General features: G+C 36.4%; 1 protein-coding gene and 1 long non-coding RNA gene across 2 annotated transcripts in view; both read right to left on the minus strand.

Annotated features, from left to right (window-relative positions):
- Positions 1-19,538, minus strand: part of LOC115212273 (protein fuzzy homolog) — a 527,612-nt gene that overhangs the window by 284,467 nt on the left and 223,607 nt on the right. The gene's annotated exons all lie outside the window — the stretch shown is intronic.
- Positions 4,675-14,427, minus strand: LOC118763443. The gene is made up of 3 exons (XR_004999205.1): positions 14,417-14,427; positions 13,247-13,249; positions 4,675-4,790 (listed from the first exon to the last, which is right to left on the minus strand). It is a non-coding gene; the product is annotated as an uncharacterized LOC118763443 (long non-coding RNA).

Genomic DNA, 19,538 nt, shown 5'->3' on the forward strand with positions numbered 1-19,538 from the left:
GAGAGAGGGATGGAGAGGGAAGATATTTTGAGAGACAGAGAAAGAGAGAAAGGATAGTTTGAGAGAGAGAGAGAGAGAATATATTGAGGGAGGAAAAGAGAGAGGGTATACTGACAGAGAGAGAGAGGGAGAGGGAGGATATTTTGAGAGACAGTGAAAGAGAGAAAGGATGTTTTGAGGGAGAGAAGGGGGATATTGAAGGAGAGAGAGGATATACAGAGGGAGAGAAAGGGAGGATAAATTGTGTGTGAGAGAGAGAAAGAGGATATGTGGAGAAAGAGAGAGAGAGGGGAGATATAGTTAGAGAGAATAGATATATTCAATGGGAGGAGGATATATATATATATATATATATATATATATATATATGTATATATATATTAAGAGAGAGAGAGAGGGGGGAGTCAAAACAATATTCAGAGACTGTTACAAATAGTCAAATTCTTGTCTTTTCTGTTGTTTTAACAACTAAAATAATAACAATAATGATAATAATAATGCTAATGATGATGATGAATAATTGAAAATAAAATAAAAATATAAAAAAAATGCTTTCTTTCATTGTAATATAATGTGGAAATAAAAGAACAAAATGATAAAAACGGCAATAACAATAATGATAATAACAACAACGACACAAACAACAACAAAAATAATAAATAATAGGAACCAGAATACATTCTTTAGAAAAAAACAACAACATTATGTCCACGACACTGGTAGGGAAAGTGGTGAGGTGGGTTGGTAGGTTTGGGTTTTGTCAATGGAACTGGGCAGAAGAATTGCCATCCCAACCCCAAAGACCAAAAATCTTTGAAAAGACTTGAGAAAACAAAAAAAAAATGTATGTAAATACACGTAAAAAAATGTAAGAGTCTGAAATTAAGTACAATTTTTTGTACATGTTTTTTTTGTTTTGTTTTGTTTGTTTTTGTCTTTTTTTTTTGCTTAATTAGTCTAGTGACTAGTTTACATACTATGTTTACAATCACAGTACTTAATTAGAGGTAATTATTAGATGTTTTGTTTCATCTTTATTTTTCTGTGTTTTTTTTTTGTAACCCCCTCCCAATCCTCCCCAGCTTCTAAGCTTTGCATCTTTCGAAGTTTCATAATGATTACGACAATTGTAATGGCATTGACAATGATAACAAACAATAACAACGACTACGACATCAGCATCAAGTAATGGTAACAATAACAGTTACAACCATGACATCATCAACAAATACGAACAGTAACAACAACAACAACAACAACAACAACAGAAGCACAGATTAACAATAACAAATATAATAAAAGCCTCTGTGGGAGACTCTATGAGATAACTTGATCTCTAAAAATAACAGCGAATTTTCATGCACGTGGCTTAGTGGTTAGGGCAGTGGTTTTCAACCAGGGTTCCGCGGAACCTTAGGGTTCCGCCAGTACAGTCCAGGGGTTCTGCAAGAAGTTACAAAACAGCTAAAATCGGCAGTAATTTTTAATTCTCCTGTGCAGAATTTTTAATTCTGTGTGCATAAGACTATTAAATTATTGCACAGGGGTTCCTCGAGCCAGTGGAATGTTTCCTTGGGGTTCCGCTCCAGCAAAAAGTTTGAAAAGCACTGGGTTAGGGTGTCAGCGTCATGATCGTAAGAATGTGGTTTCGATTCCTGGACCGAGTGACGCGTTGTGTTCTTGAGCAAAACATTTCATTTCATGTTGCTCGAGTCCCCTCAGCTGGTAAAAATGAGTAATGCTGTGATGGACTGGTGTCCTGTCCAGCTGGGGAACACATACGCCATTGAAACCAGGAAACTGGGCCCTATGAGCCTGGTTAGGCTTTAAAAGGGTGCATTTATTTTATTACTATGTGATTTGAAGAAAATACATATTGAGAGATGGAGGGAGAGATAGATAGATAGATAGATAGAGATAGATAGATAGATAGAGAGAGAGAGAGAGAAGTCAAAACAAGATTCAGAGAATGCTAAAATTGTCAAATCTGAAATAGCCAAATCACATTGTAGCTACATTAGCTACATGTAAAAGGGAAGGACATTGACCATGAGTTGGTCAAGTCATAAGAGTATCAGACAGAATGGTTAGACCACATTACTCTGTAAGGGGCATAGGGCCAGTTTCCCAATTACTCTGGTGTGTATATATATATATATATATATATATATATAGTTAATCCAAACAAGAAAGCACAAAAAATCACAACACGAGGACGTGGAACAAATATAGTATTATTGGACGCTCAGGAAAGAAGGAAAGAAGGAGGGTTTAACGTTTCGAGCGGAGCTCTTCGTCGGAAACATAGGAGAAGGAAAGATCCAGAGAAGGGAAGACAGAGGAAAAAAAAAATATATATATATTCCTCCCTGGATAGGACAGCAGTCTGTTGCAGGATTACTTATTTCTATTAGCCAAGTGAATTGGATCAACATGAAATGAACTGTTTTGCTTAAGAACACAATGCTTCACCCAGTCCAGGAATCGAAACCACAATCTTACGATCATGATGCTGACACCCTAACCACTGGACGGAATGCCAGTCCATCGCAGTGTTACTCATTTTTGCCAGCTGAGTGGACTGGAGCGATGTGAAATGAACTGTTTTGCTTAAGAACACAATGCTTCACCCAGTCCAGGAATCGAAACCACAATCTTACGAACAGGCGTAGTAGTGGCTGTGTAGGTGTTGGAGTGGGTGTGTTGGCATAGGAGTGGCTGTGCAGGTTTAGGAGTGGCTGTGTGGTAAGTAGCTTGTTTACCAGCCACATGGTTCCAGGTTCAGTCCCACTGCGTGGTACGTTGGGCAAGTGTGTTCTACTATAGCCTTGGACCGACCAAAGCCTTGTGAGTGGATTTGGTAGATGGAAACTGAAAGAAGCCCGAAGTGTATATGTATATATATATGTATGTGTGTGCATATGTTTGTGTGTCTGTGTCCCCCCAGCATCACTTGACAACTGATGCTAGTGTGTTTATGTCCCCGTAACTTAGCGGATCGGCGAAAGAGACCGATAGAATAAGTACTAGGCTTACAAAGAATAAGTCCTGGGGTTGATTTGCTCGACTAAAGGCAGTGCTCCAGCATGGCCACAGTCGCATGACTGAAACAAGTAAAAGAATGAAAAGAGTAAAGAGGAGTCCAACACCCTAACTACTAAGCCAAGCACCACCACCACTATCTGGCAGAATGTCTTGCAGTATTTGCGCTGATCCTTTGCATGCTGAGTCCAAAACTTGCAAAGTTAACTGTGCTTCTCAACTTCTTGGGCATCCCTAAAAAATACGGGTTCAGAGTGATGAACTGGGGAAACTAAGAATATTGATCCAAATACTTTGTAGTTTTCATTGGCAATTCTTCGTGTTCTGAGTTCAAATCTCATTGGGGCCCAATTAGGGAACTGACTTTAACCATTGCATGTTTTATCACTACCATCTAATACCTTGGAGTCCTTTTGTAGAGTTGCAAGCATTTGGCATAGGTCTCTATTTGAGGATACCACTCTTCCTTTCTCCTACCAATTTCAGAGACCTTGTAAAAGATTATGGGTACTACCTTCCCTCTTCCCACCTGTTTCTGAGGCTCTGCAAAAGGGTCATGGGCACTACCTTCCCTCTTGACTGAAAGACAGCAAACAAATTTGTGGAATTATGTATTCTCAGGCACATCTTAATCATTTTGCATTTAAAGCAGCCATAGGTGCAGGTATGGCTGTGAGGTAAGTAGTTTGCTTCTTAGCCACATGAGTCTGGGTTCAGTCCCACTGTGTGGCACTTGGGGCAAATGTCTTTTACTATAGCCTTCGACCAAACAAAGCCTTCTATGTGGATCTGGTAGCCAGAAACTAAAAGAAGCTCTTGCTTGAAATACGGAGTAGAAAAACAGCCGACAGCTGATGAAGGGTTGTTCTTTATGCTGCTTATCTTGTTTTCCATTTGTTTCTTTTGTTGTTCGCAAAAAAATGTTCATATTCCATGTTTTTGTATTTCGTATTTCATGTTGTTTACATTCTGTGATGTCCTGTGCCCATATATGCATATGCATATACATGTATATGTAAGTATGTACATATATATGTATGTATATATGTATATATATATTATTCATATTATATATATATATGTTATTCATATTAATTTAACAATTAAGGATAACTTCTTAATAAGGAAATTTAACAAGAAATTATCAGGTAGATAGCGTGAAAAACCTCATAAGAGAAAAATTTCGAAAATAATTCTTTCTTATTGAACATATTAATTTATATATAGAGGGCATTATTATACATACATGCCTCACGCTAAGAGGGACATCAGTCATTTCTACCAAAAATTTTACTAATCATACCCAATGCAATTTTTCAAAGCAAGACATTTAAAAAATGAATTTAGTCTTGTATCACCTGTGATTTCGCACTTACCACAGTTGCGACCATGCTCATCAGCAAGACTGATTCTGAACATATCATAAATAAACGACCAGTACCGTCAAAGTCGAACAGCCATCTGCTCTATTCCAACGAAGCACATGGAGAAGTTTACATATCATACATCCGGTAAATGGCGGGCTTCTTCGAATTATATATGATGAGCTACGATGTGATATATATATTTCTATATGGAGGCAATTATGTGGACAAACAAATTAGATATATTACATATAACAGTTTAGGTATGAGATACAAAAGATGTATGTATGTGTACATGCAAAACAAGAGAAAGCAAAAAATGGAGACTTTCAGATGACGAATATTTAAGTATAAATATAGAGATATTTATTTTAATAGATCCAACTTATACAAACGACAGAGAGAATTGAAGGGGAGGAAGTAAGATGTCTAAGTTTGAATCGTTTGAGCAATACTAAGTGTCTTCTATATTGAGAATCTCTGGAACTCATCTGTGGACTATGTGTGTGTATGTGTGTGTGTTTGCATTTGTGCTCATCCCACCCCTCCCAACACTTGACAACCAGTGTTGGTTTCTTATGACCTTGTAACTTAGCAGTTCAGCATAAGAGACTGGCAGAATAAGTACCAAGCTTAATAAAAAATAAATACTGGGGTTGATTTACATTATTTACATTATTTACAATTGACAGATATTTGTCCCCTTCTTGTTTGTTGTTAACACAATGTTTCGGCTGATATACCCTCCAGCCTTCATCAGGTGTCTTGGGGAAATTTCGAACCTGGGTTCTCATTCCTTAGGTATTTATTATTATTATTATTATTATTATATTATTATTATTATTATTATTATCATTATTATTATCATTATTCTGGTCACTGCCTGGAATTGAACTCGGAATCTGGTTAACAACAAACAAGATGAGGACAAATATCTGTCAATTGTAAATAATGTACATAATTCCTCATCTCTTAAATATAGAACTGGGGTTGATTTGTTTGACTAAATTCTTCAAGAGGCAGTGCTCCAACATGGACGTAGTTCAATGACTGAAACAGGTAAAAGGTAAAAGGCCTTATGATCATGAGTTGAGTACTCTAACCACTAAGCCATGTGCCTCCATATGTGTGTATGTATGTGTGTGTGTGTGTACATATATATATATTTCTTTATTACCCACAGGGGGCTAAACATAGAGGGGACAAACAAGGTCAGAGAAAAGAATTAAGTCGATTACATTGACCCCAGTGCGTAACTGGTACTTATTTAATCGACCCTGAAAGGATGAAAGGCAAAGTCAACCTCGGCAGAATTTGAACACAGAATGTAACGACAGGTGAAATACCACTAAGCATTTTGTCTGATGTGCTAACGATTCTGCCAGCTTTCAGACATATATCATCATCATCCTCATCATAGTTTAACGTCCGTTTTTCATACTGGTATGGGTTGGACAGTTTGACTGAGGACTGGTAAGCCAGGAGGCTGCACCAGGCTCCAATCTGATCTGGCAAGGTTTCTACAGCTGGATGCCCTTCCTACCACCAACCACTCTGAGAGTGTAGTGGGTGCTTTTATGTTCCACCAGCATAGGAACCAGCCAGTTTGGATGGTGCTTTTTACATGCCACCAGCATGGAGAGCCAATAATCTCCTGCTAAGTTTTACTTCATTTTATTTCTTTTCTTCTAGCCCATTGCCACATTTCATCCACTACTTAGTAAATGATCTTATATAGTCGCAGGAGTGGCTGTGTAGCTTGCTTACCAACCACATGGGTCTAGGTTTAGTCCCACTGCATGGCACCTTGGACAAGTGTCTTCTACTATAGCCTTGGGCAAACATTTTTGAACATGAACTGTTGGTGCAGCTGTGATGTTCTGGTCATCTGGTGAGCTAGCTTTTTTTTATTTGCATTATATATATATATATATATATATGTTAAAGTAGTGTGGAAAGGCAAACAATTAGGCAAGACTTGACAAGGACATTTAATTTAATTTAATTTAATTTAGCTACATAATGGATGGTAAAAAAAATGTTTTAACCATCTGTTTCTGGGATATCCCAGCTGTTGGAACATCATATTGAGCAAAGACTCGAGTCATCCTGATGAAAACTTCTCCTTCCTTCACACACACATACGCACACACACTGACACACACACACACACACACAAACAATTACAAAGAATACCGAGATTAGTACATTCTTCTATTCTTTTATTTGTGTCAGTCATTTGACTGCAGCCATGCTGGAGCACCCCTGCATATTTCTTTATTATTACAGTCAGTTATACAGCATATTTGATTTAAATGTGTCCGATGCACATTTCTGCCTCATACATATCTTGCAATTATATTTGTATCCAGTTACTATCGCCTGGTAATAAATCCATACAGCTTTACTTGCTTCAGACCACGTCAGTGGGGGGGGACCTTGAATAAAGCTGCATAGACTTTATCAGTCGAAAGTAAATGGATGCAAATGCAATTGTGAGATGTCTATGCAGCAGAAATGTACGTTGGACACATTTCAGTCAAATATGCTGTACGATGGACTGTAAAGATATAACATGTGCCAATGTATTAATCTCCATATTCACTGTAGTTGTCTTGGATATATACTCAGTAAAATGTTTATAATCCAGAGCAGCAAATCCAGGATTTATCCATTGGATGAGATACATTGGGATTGCTTACCTTAAGTAATCCTAGGCGCTCCTTTCAACTAAATGTGGTTAGCCATAACATAGATTATAGCTTGAGATAAAGTACCTGAGTGGATTATAGATTGGGATAAAGTATCTGAGTGGGTACCATATGAGCACTCAGTTATAATCCAGTTATAATCCAATTGCAAAGATAATCTGGAACTCGACTGAGGATAGAAAACTCTGAATGATCCATCCTTGTTTTCCTTGTATCGTCTGTCTGGATGTTTTGTTGTCCCCCTTTTTGTATCACCTGTCTAGATGTTTTGCTTTCTTGTCCCATTTTTATATTTTTTTATATAAAAAATATAGCAGTGCACGTACACTTTGGTCTCTTGTATGTAAGTATATATATCATCATCATCATCATCATCATCATCATCAGTTAGCGTCCGCTTTCCATGCTAGCATGGGTTGGACGGTTCAACTGGGGTCTGGGAAGCCAGAAGGCTGCATCACGCCCAGTCTGATCTGGTAGAGTTTCTACAGCTGGATGCCCTTTCTAATGTCAACCACTCCATGAGTGTAGTGGGTGCTTTTTACGAAATTTTCTATGACTCTATAATTCTTTGTGTTCTTTCATTCTTTCCTTCTTTCTATCAGCCCTTTCACTCTTTGTTCTTTCGTTCCTCCTCTCTCACATTTCCTGGCCTTCTCTTCATGCTCCCTTTCCTTCCTCTTTCACTTCACTGTGTCTCTTTCATTTTTTTCTTGACCCTCCTTAATTCTTCTATCCCTCTGCCTCCACCTCTCTCTCTTCTCTCCCCACATGACCGGTGTTCAGCCAGGCCTGACCTTTCTTTCTTGGTTTGACGATCAACTGTGCAACATCTATATTCCTCCCTGTACCAGTTAAATCTTATGTCCCTGCTGTAAGGCTTTACTTCCACACACGCCAGCTTAACTTAATTCGTCCTTAGTCGAAAGACACCTGTTGTTAGTCCTGTTAAATGCCTTTGTATTTGTGAAACATTTCTCTGTTTTTTTCCATCCTTATTTTCATATACATTTGCTGCTTTCTTCCAAGGAATTTAATGCTCTTAGCTTATTTTTTACTTGGGGTTGGCCAGATTGGAGCAATCTCGACTATAACTAGCTGAAATTACAAAGATAATCTGGAACTGGACTGAGGATAGAAAACTCCAAATGACCCATCCTTGTTTTCCTTGTCTGAATGTTTTGTTGTCCCCCTTTTTTGTATCACCTGCTGAATGTTTTGTGTTCTTGTCCCATTTTTGTATTATATATATATATATATATAGATATATATATATATATATATATATATATATATATATACACATATATATATATACACACACACACACGCACAAACATTTATATACATGTGTCACATACCACACACCAAACATATATGTTACACAACACACTCCTCCCACTGCCCCTTCTACCCCACCAAAAAGACCTTCTGTACACCATTTAACTAGGTACCCACATAAGAACAGGACAAAAAGAACTGAAGGAAAAGAGGGCTGCATCAGCATTTGCCTTGTACACATTTTCAGCTGAGTGAACCAATGCAATGGGAAATGAACGAAGAACCTTGCTCAAGAACACATAAACTATATGATCATATATGATGAAGGCGGCGAGCTGGCAGAAACGTTAGTGCGCCGGGCGAAATGCGTTGCCGTATTTCGTCTGCCGTTATGTTCCAAGTTCAAATTCCGCCGAGGTCGACTTTGCCCTTCATCCTTCTGGGGTCGATAAATTAAGTACCAGTTACGCACTGGAGTCGATGTAATCGACTTAATCCGTTTGTCTGTCTTTGTTTGTCTCCTCTGTGTTTAGCCCCTTGTGGGTAGTAAAGAAATATATATGATTATACGGGGTTGATAAATTAAGTACCAGTTACGCACTGGGGTCGATGTAATCGACTTAATCCGTTTGTCTGTCCTTGTTTGTCTCTTCTGTGTTTAGCCCCTTGTGGGTAGTAAAGAAATATATATGATTATACGGGGTTGATAAATTAAGTACCAGTTACGCACTGGGGTCGATGTAATCGACTTAATCCGTTTGTCTGTCCTTGTTTGTCTCTTCTGTGTTTAGCCCCTTGTGGGTAGTAAAGAAATATATATGATTATACGGGGTTGATAAATTAAGTACCAGTTACGCACTGGGGTCGATGTAATCGACTTAATCCGTTTGTCTGTCCTTGTTTGTCTCCTCTGTGTTTAGCCCCTTGTGGGTAGTAAAGAAATATATATGATTATACGGGGTTGATAAATTAAGTACCAGTTACGCACTGGGGTCGATGTAATCGACTTAATCCGTTTGTCTGTCCTTGTTTGTCTCCTCTGTGTTTAGCCCCTTGTGGGTAGTAAAGAAATATATATGATTATACGGGGTTGATAAATTAAGTACCAGTTACGCACTGGAGTCGATGTAATCGACTTAATCCGTTTGTCTGTCCTTGTTTGTCTCTTCTGTGTTTAGCCCCTTGTGGGTAGTAAAGAATATATATGATTATACGGGGTTGATAAATTAAGTACCAGTTACGCACTGGGGTCGATGTAATCGACTTAATCCGTCTGTCTGTCCTTGTTTTTGTCTCCTCTGTGTTTAGCCCCTTGTGGGTAGTAAAATATATATGATTATACGGGGTTGATAAATTAAGTACCAGTTACGCACTGGGGTCGATGTAATCGACTTAATCCGTTTGTCTGTCCTTGTTTGTCTCCTCTGTGTTTAGCCCCTTGTGGGTAGTAAAGAAATATATATGATTATACGGGGTTGATAAATTAAGTACCAGTTACGCACTGGGGTCGATGTAATCGACTTAATCCGTTTGTCTGTCTTTGTTTGTCTCCTCTGTGTTTAGCCCCTTGTGGATAGTAAAGAAATATATATGATTATACGGGGTTGATAAATTAAGTACCAGTTACGCACTGGGGTCGATGTAATCGACTTAATCCGTTTGTCTGTCCTTGTTTGTCTCCTCTGTGTTTAGCCCCTTGTGGGTAGTAAAGAAATATATATGATCATAAGGTCAGAGCCCTGACCACTAGACTGTGCACCAGCCAAATACTGGGGTTGATAAAAGTTACTCTTTCCCCTCTCATCTACAAAAAACTTTACTGGCCTTTTGCCTATGTTATGAACAATTACTCCGCAGTTATTGTTGTTGTTTCACTTATCATCACTATCTTCAGTGTTATATTAATATAATCACTGTTCTCGTTATCATTGTATATTTGATGCTGACTCTGATGTTGTTGTTTACTGTTATTGTTGTTGTTGTTGTTGTTGTTATTTCTGCTTCCCCAAATTCCAAAAATGATACTCCCCATGTAGTCAGAAATTCTGACACAATTGGCTATTGAATTAAGTGGTATAAACCTTTATGACCTCAAGTTGTTTTAATTGGAGCTCTTTAATATCAAAGGAAAGAAAGTAAATTATATAATGAGCTTAATTTATTTCACTCCTTTCATACTGGCAAATAAATGGCTGAAAAGAATAGGTAGACAAACAAACTCACATACACACAGACTGGAACACACACACACATAGACATGCATATACGCAGTCCTTTCAATTAGTAGATCTATGTGTATGGACGCATGTGTGTAAGGGAAATATATTTGAATATATGTATGTATGTACACACGGACGCACACACAAACACACACTTATATATACATATACATGTGTGGTACACATGTATATATATATATATATATATATATATATATAAATGTGTATGATATGAAAGACTGACAACCACCTTAATCACAGTTAAGTGTGTGAGTTTATATATATATGTATACATATATATACATATATATATATATATATATATATATATATATATATATATATATATATATGTATATATATATATATAGCTATAATATCTATAAATATTTATTAAAATATAGTAAAATGTATCAACATGAATGAATAATAAACAAACAATTCACGACGTGCATTTCTGTATGCATGCCCACTTCTGTGTGTTTGGTGTGTGTGTGTGTGCACAGGTGTATGTACACACACATATGTGTATGTGTATATATATATGTATATATATATATATATGTATATATATATCTATGTGTGTATATATATCTGTATATATATATACACACACATATAATATATTATATATACACATATATATATATATTATATATACATACATATATATATATTATATATACATACATATATATATATATTATATATCATATATATATATTATATATATATTATATATATATATATATATATATATATATGCATATTTACAAACAAGGACATACGCACAAAGGACAACATACAAATTTATATATTTAAGAAAAAATAGTAAAAAAAAATAACGATTATAATAACAATGACAACAACAACAACAACAACAACAACAATAATAATAATAACTGCTGAAAAATTGATGGAAAATAAATAAAAATCAAAATAAATGAATATAAAAGACATTCATTAATATGAAAATGAAATAAAAATAATAGTCTTAATGGGTTTCTAGGAGTGTATCTGTTAAAGTATTAAAGTGAAGTCAATGGATGGAGTGAATATAAGGCAATGCATGAATAGATAAAATGCCAGGGAGGGTTTCACAGGGCAGTAAAGTGTTGGAGAGGAAGGAGACAGGAGAAGAGTAGTGTGGAGAGGTTGGGTCGGGCTGGAGTGAGTGGTGACATTAGAAATATATATTCATATTTGAAGTCAAGCGTATGTATGTATGTATGTGTATGTATGTATATATGTATCTATGCATGTACATACGTACATGTACACATGCACACAAACACACATTCACAAATACATGCAAACCCATATACATACACACACACATACACAAACACACACACACACACACTGCACACACACACACACACACACAACAGGCTTGCACTCGCACTGTTTTGGTCTGCCCAGGAATCCAGAAATACTTGCCCAAGTGTGTGTGTGTGTGTGTGTATACATATATGTATATGTATGTATGTAGGTATGTGTGTGTATATATATATATATATATATATATATATATATATACACATATATATATTCTTTTATTATTTTATTTGCTTCAGTCATGTGACTGTGGCCATGCTGGAGCACCAATTTTAGTCGAACAAATCATCCCACCCCCAGGACTTATTCTTTGTAAGCCTAGTACTTATTCTATCAGTCTCTTTTGCTGAACTGCTACGTTATGGGACTGAACCTGAAGCCATGTGGTTGGGAAGCAAACTTCTTATTCATACAACCATAACTGCATCTATCAAATTTATATAAAAGGTAAAGAGAAAAGCACACATTCACTCTCTGCACACAATTAGACTTGGAAAGTTTGTGAGGAACCCATTGACCCAATATGCTAACTTTTCCGATGGCACGCAGTTATTGATGAATGGTTGAATGACCAAATCCAAGCTTTTCTGCTAGTTCCCCAACAGTTACGATGGGATTTTGTCCCACCAGGGTTTGTAGGATGTTTGTGTTGAGCTCTACAGATCTTCCAGGATGAGGCTCATTTTCTAGGATGCAGTTTTCAGCTCAGAATTTCTGGAACCACCATTGACTCTGGCCTATGCATTGGCACTGGCTTATGCATATTGTCCAATTCCCATACACTGCATTAATATTCCTCACCCTTTCCGTTGCATTGTTGCCTTTATTGAACTCATAAAGCAAAATATGTCACTTCCATTATAGCTTTGAAAAAATAACTGTTAAAATCGAACTGCACCCTTCAAAATTGCACTAAGAATAAGTACAAGGTAAAATTACTACCAAACTACTAGCAAGTTGATGCATGTAGTTTATCACATCGCCTTTCCAACATCTAACATCAGTAAAAGATGGAAGGACATTGTACACTGCTCTTAGGAAGAATCAAAACTGACTACCTTCCATTTACCACAACATGTTTGTATGTATATATATATATATATATATATATATTATATATATAATGGACAATATATTATATACATTAATACAGGCATGTGAAATAATTTATTATTTATTTATTTATTTATTATTCTACACTAAAATAAATTAGTTTTATAAGCTAAAGGCTGTGAAATGATCGTAGTTGTACGAATGTCAATTGGTGAAATAAAATTTTTTCATCTTATACCCCCTTTATATTGTGTGTGTGTGTGTGTGTTTTGATGGTAGCTGTACTTAGTTTAGAAAACTGCTAATATGTAATTAATTCCAGAATGTAAAGGAATGTTACTAACATTGACACAAATCACAAGTTTTGATAGAGTTTATAATTAGTTTAATCAACTGTCAGTATTTAATTGCCCCCCAAAATATATCAAATATTGCTAACATTGACACAAACAACAAATTTTATGGCAGTTATAGTTAGCTTAACCAAGACTATGACGAATTTAGTTATATATATCTTAGTCTACATTCGTGTTACATAGACATATTATACCTCTTTGGAATCAGGACAATCCCATGATTGAAAATCTGCCCTTCATTTGGTTCTTGAACATCCAGCACTGGGATCTGATGTGTAAAGCATTCGGGTTGCTATTTCTAGCAGGTAAAGCTTGGCTGATTCATGCCATCTTAGTTGGAGTTTGTCAGATGACATCAGAAATCAAGGGAGAGACATTCACTTAATTAATTTTACATCGAGGTAAGAACTTTGGGACAAACTGGATAACAGCTGGAATTCCACTTGGGACTGGAACAATAGAATGATTGCATTACAGAATTAATTCTCATCCATCCTTAACATCTGATCAAATACCACCAGGCCATATACTCTTTATTCTTTACTCTTTTACTTGTTTCAGTCATTTGACTGTGGCCATGCTGGAGCCTTTAATCGAGCAACTCGACCCCAGGACTTATTCTTTTGTAAGCCCAGTACTTATTCCATCGGTCTCTTTTGCCTAGCCGCTAAGTTACGGGGACATAAACACACCAGCATCGGTTGCATCGATGTTGCAGGGGACATACACAAACACACAAACACACACACGCATATATATATATATATATATATATATATACATATATACGATGGGCTTCTTTCAGTTTCCGTTTACCAAATCCACTCACAAGGCTTTGGTCAGCCCGAGGCTATAGTGGAAGACACTTGCCCAAGGTGCCACGCAGTGGGACTGAACCCGGAACCATGTGGTTGGTAAAGAAGCTACTTACCACACAGCCACTCCTGTGTCTATATAGTCATTATAGATGTATTATAGTCATGCTATTTAGCTCTCTATAGTTTTGGGCTACAGGCCCAATTAGCCCTCTGCAGGAGCTTGCTTAGAAGTACACACAGAATGCGGCTTTTAAGCTAGTATATATATATATATATATATATACACACACACATATAAAACAGTACAGATGTGATATGGTGATATGCAATAGAGGATGACTGATTGTGTTTCAGAATACACCATGCTTTTCCTTGATGTTTTTCTTAGGTACCAACATTGTTAAGAAATCTCACAGCCTTCCTATTCTTGACCTAGTGGAATGTTCAGGATGTGACAGACAGGAGGCTGAGAGGAATGCACATCAGCACTTGTCTGGTACCTCATTTCATTGAAGCTAGGAGCATGGGAACCAAAGCTAGCTTCAGTGGGTTTTGAACTCAGAATATAAAAATTTCAAACAACTACCACAGGGCATTTTATGTGATGCTGTAATTAATATTAGAAATGCACTTATGTATATATATATAATATATATATATATACATACATACATATATATATATACATACATACATACATACATATATATATATATATATATACAGAGAGAGAGTCATACATACATGTGTGTGTGCATGAATGTGTATTAGTGAGTATATAAGCATATGAATATTTATTTCATTAAAGTTTCGCGAAAATTAAATAAAATGATGTAGATTGAATTTTTCTCATAAACAACAAACAGGAAAATAAACGAACAAAACAATAACTAATAATGTAAACATTAACAAAAACCACATTACTATCATCATCATCATCATCATAATCATCCAGCAGCAAATATTAAACAAAATATAATGTAGTTGACTTTGTTGTTCTCAGATATAAATGCAAATGGCATTTAACATTGTTGAATTTTAGAGTGAACATTAACATCACACAAAGTAGACCAATTAAAAACAAAAATTAATTATAATGATTTTTTACATTGGCAGAAAGCTATAAATATACAGTTGATTGAACTGGTTTTCTATTTTATTACCAATACTTTTTGCTATGGACCTTGAAATATATAAAACAACAAAGCTACCTCCACCAGGATTGAACTCAGGATCTTTACAGATGGAGCTGGATGTAAGACATTCTGTTCTTTGGTCTACTACTGATTCTGAACTTAGAACCTTGTTAAATTCAGCTTTGCCTTTTATCCTTCCAAGGTTAAAAAAATATAGTACCAGTCAATTACTTGGGTTAATTTAATCAACTAATCTTTTCAGTTAGAATTTCAGGTCTTGTGCGCATTTTAGAAATTTATTATTAGTATTACTATTAGAGTTTGATTCCAAGCAGTGACCTGAATAATAATAATAATAATAATAATAATAATAATAATAATAACAACAACAACATAGAAAAATACCTTAGAAATGAGAACTCAGGTTCGAAATTTGCCCAAGACACCTGATGACGGTTGGAGGGTATATCAATTGAAAAGTTGTGTTAACAACAAACAAGATGTGGACAAATATCCATCAAATGTAAATAATGTAAATGATGTAAATAATGTACATAATTCCTCATCTCTTAAATATAGAACTGAATAATAATTGATTAATGTCAAAAGTTGTAGGTTTATCCCATAGTGAAGCTCGATAAACTTTGGTTGCTATGAATGTGAGTAAAAATCCAGATTGATAGCGTGGAGCAGGTACATATGTTTCCTAGCTAGCAAAACCTTAAAAGTAATAACTACTCAATGAGGAGTACTTCGCTAGTTACTCATCAGGCTGAAGATAGCTTAATTACACACACACACACACACACACATATAAAGTAATCAGCCAGGAAAATAAGAACAATGCCCTGTCCACTTCCTGCTCATATTAAGCTGTCTGTAGTGGGGTTATTGGAAGTAACCTTCTGAATCTTGGAACATATCTCGAGAGGAACATATATCTCTTTACTCTTTTACTCTTTTACTTGTTTCAGTCATTTGACTACGGCCATGCTGGAGCACCACCTTTAGTCGAGCAAATCGACCCCGGGACTTATTCTTTGTAAGCCCAGTACTTATTCTATCAGTCTCTTTTGCCGAACCGCTAAGTGACGGGGACGTAAACACACCAGCATCGGTGGTCAAGCAATGCTAGGGGGACAAACACAAACACACACACACACATACATATATATACATATATACGACAGGCTTCTTTCAGTTCCGTCTACCAAATCCACTCACAAGGCATTGGTCGGCCCGGGGCTATAGCAGAAGACACTTGCCCAAGGTGCCACGCAGTGGGACTGAACCCGGAACCATGTGGTTGGTTAGCAAGCTACTTACCACACAGCTACTCCACTATATTTATGCATTTTGATCTTTCCTCCTCAGCACCATTCTCCATCCCCCCCTCTCTCACTCCATCTCTTTCTGTCTCTTTCTCTGTCCTTGCCTCTCTCTTTTTTTCTTTTTGTCTGTCTCTGTCTCTGTCTGTCTGTCTCTCTCTTGAATACTTTATTCCCCATCTCTTGCTTGTCATTTTTAAATTTGTAAGTTTTATACATTGCAATATCTTTGAATCCCAACAGAAAAAAATTAGTTAAAATTATTCAAAAACAAAGCACTCACATGAAAAACAAGTGTTACAATCACATGCCACAAAATATCTTAGGAAAAAATAAAAGCATAAACCATTCCTTTGAGACAATAACAGTTTTATCAACAGAGATATAAAGGCAAATTCCAAGGAGAAAGAACTAAACAGAAAAATCTGTATTTCTGTTGATATGTCTTGTAATTTAGCCTCCAGTCACTGGATAACAAATGGAGAAAATAACAGGAAAAAATTACTGTGATGTATTTTTTATTTGCTTTTTTAATTGTTTCAGTCATTAGACTGTGGACATACTGGAGCACAACCTGGAAAAGTTCAGTTGATCAAATTGATTCTAGTGCTTATTTTATAAGTTTGGTATGTATTCTATAGGTTCCTTTTTACTGAAGATATAAGATATAAGTTAGAAATATTGAATTTCTAAATGTCTCAGAGAGACATAAGCGGTGGTGAAGCGATATAGTGGTCTTATACTGTCAACTCAATGTGACAGTCCTTATATTTGCAAAGGGGAGGTAGGGGTGATTGCCACCCCTTTGCAAATATAAGGACACAGAAAATGTGTCAAAGCCGACAGGAGACATCGATGTTTCCTAGGGCTAAATGGCGGTGGTATAATTCCCTTATGGGACTGTCACATTGAGTTGACAGTATACGACCACTATAAGATATAAGGATGTAAATGAACCAATGGTAATTGCTAACTGGTGAGAGGCAAACATAAATGGAAAGATACACGCACACACATATACACATACAAAGAGCTTCTGTACAGTTTATGTCAACCAAATACACTCACAAGGCTTTGGTCAGCTCAGGGCTATAGTAAAAGACAGTTGCCTAGGTGCTGTGCCATGGGCCTGAAGACTAAAGTACATGGTTGTGAAGTTAATTTCTTATTTCTTATTTCTTCATTTCTTCATTGCCCACAAGAGGCTAAACACAGAGAAGACAAACAAGGACAGACAAAGGGATTAAGTTGATTAGATCAACCCCAGTGCTTAACTGGTACTTAATTTATCGACCCCGAAAGGATGAAAGGCAAAGTTAACCTCGGCGGAATTTGAACTCAGAACGTAACGGCAGATGAAATACCACTAAGCATTTCATATGGCGTGCTAACGATTCTGCTAGCTCTATAAACACATCTATGACTGTGTTTATTCTTCTGAACAAAGAAGATATGTTTGAAATATTAACCCTTTAATGGTGAAATTAAATTTCATGGTTATTCCTGTAAAGGTGTTAAATACCATAAAAATAGAATTGTTATTTTCTGCAAGTAACGTTCCTTTGATAATCTTGACTTATACTCTTTTACTTGTTTCAGTCATTTGACTGCAGTCATGCTGGAGCACTGCCTTTAATCGAGCAAATCGACCCCAGGACTTATTCTTTGTAAGCCCAGTACTTATTCTATCGGTCTCTTTTGCCGAACCGTTAAGTTACAGGGAATGAACACACCAGCATCGGTTGTCAAGCAATGCTAGGGGGACAAACACACACACACAAACACACACACACACACGCACACACACATACACACACACACACATATATATACATATATACAACGGGCTTCTTTCAGATTCCGTCTACCAAATCCACTCACAAGGCTTTGATTGGCCCGAGTCTATAGTAGAAGACACTTGTCCAAGGTGCCACGCAGTGGGAATGAACCTGGAGCCATGTGGTTGGTAAGCAAGCTACTTACCACACAGCCACTCCTGCGCCAAAAAATATTGTGCCTGGAGAATCCGGGCAGCGATCCTGGTACCTCTTGCATGCCAACAATAAAAAGAAAAAAGTTTCAAATATGACATTCCTGAACAAAAGACAGATTGGTATATAAAACTGCTTCCTGCAGTTAGTCATAGTGAAATTTTGAGTCGATATATCTGATTTCTGCTGTAAAATGGTTAAAATTCTTTAATCCATATGCTCTTAAACGGACAACTATCAACCCTTTAAATGTGAAATTAAATTTCATGGTTGTTCCAGAAGTGATGTTAGAATTGGTATTTTATGTAAGTCACATTGTCTTTATAATTTTGATATATCTCAACAGAAAAAATAGTTTCAAACATAACATTCTTTTAACGAAAGTTAGATTGGTATATAAAACTGCTTTCTGCAGTTAGGCATAGGAAAATTTTGAGAGGATATATCTGATTTCTGGAGTAAAAGAGTTAAACTTCTTTAATCCTTTAGCATTCAGATTATTCTGTCAAATATAACGCTTTGTTATACAGTTGTTTTGTATTAATTACACATCATCTAGTAGCTGTGAGATTTTAACGATGTGATTATTTATTATTAGGTTGACATTGTAGAACAGGTGTGAAAGACCAGATTTGGCTTGTTTGAACAGAAAAAGGTAGACTATTTTGGATGGATCTGGCCAGTTTAAGTATCAAGGGGTTAATCCCCTGGCTCTCAAACAACCTCAGCCAGATATTTGTGAATTTCTTTCGTTCTTTACCACCTTTTTATTAATGAGATGATAAAATGTAGTTTGCATACATATAGGTGCAGGAGTGGCTGTGTGGTAAGTAGCTTGTTTACCAACCACATGGTTCCGGGTTCAGTCCCACTGCGTGGCACCTTGGCCAAGTGTCTTCTA

This window comes from Octopus sinensis, linkage group LG5, assembly GCF_006345805.1.
Source record: "Octopus sinensis linkage group LG5, ASM634580v1, whole genome shotgun sequence".
Lineage (NCBI taxonomy): Eukaryota > Metazoa > Mollusca > Cephalopoda > Octopoda > Octopodidae > Octopus > Octopus sinensis.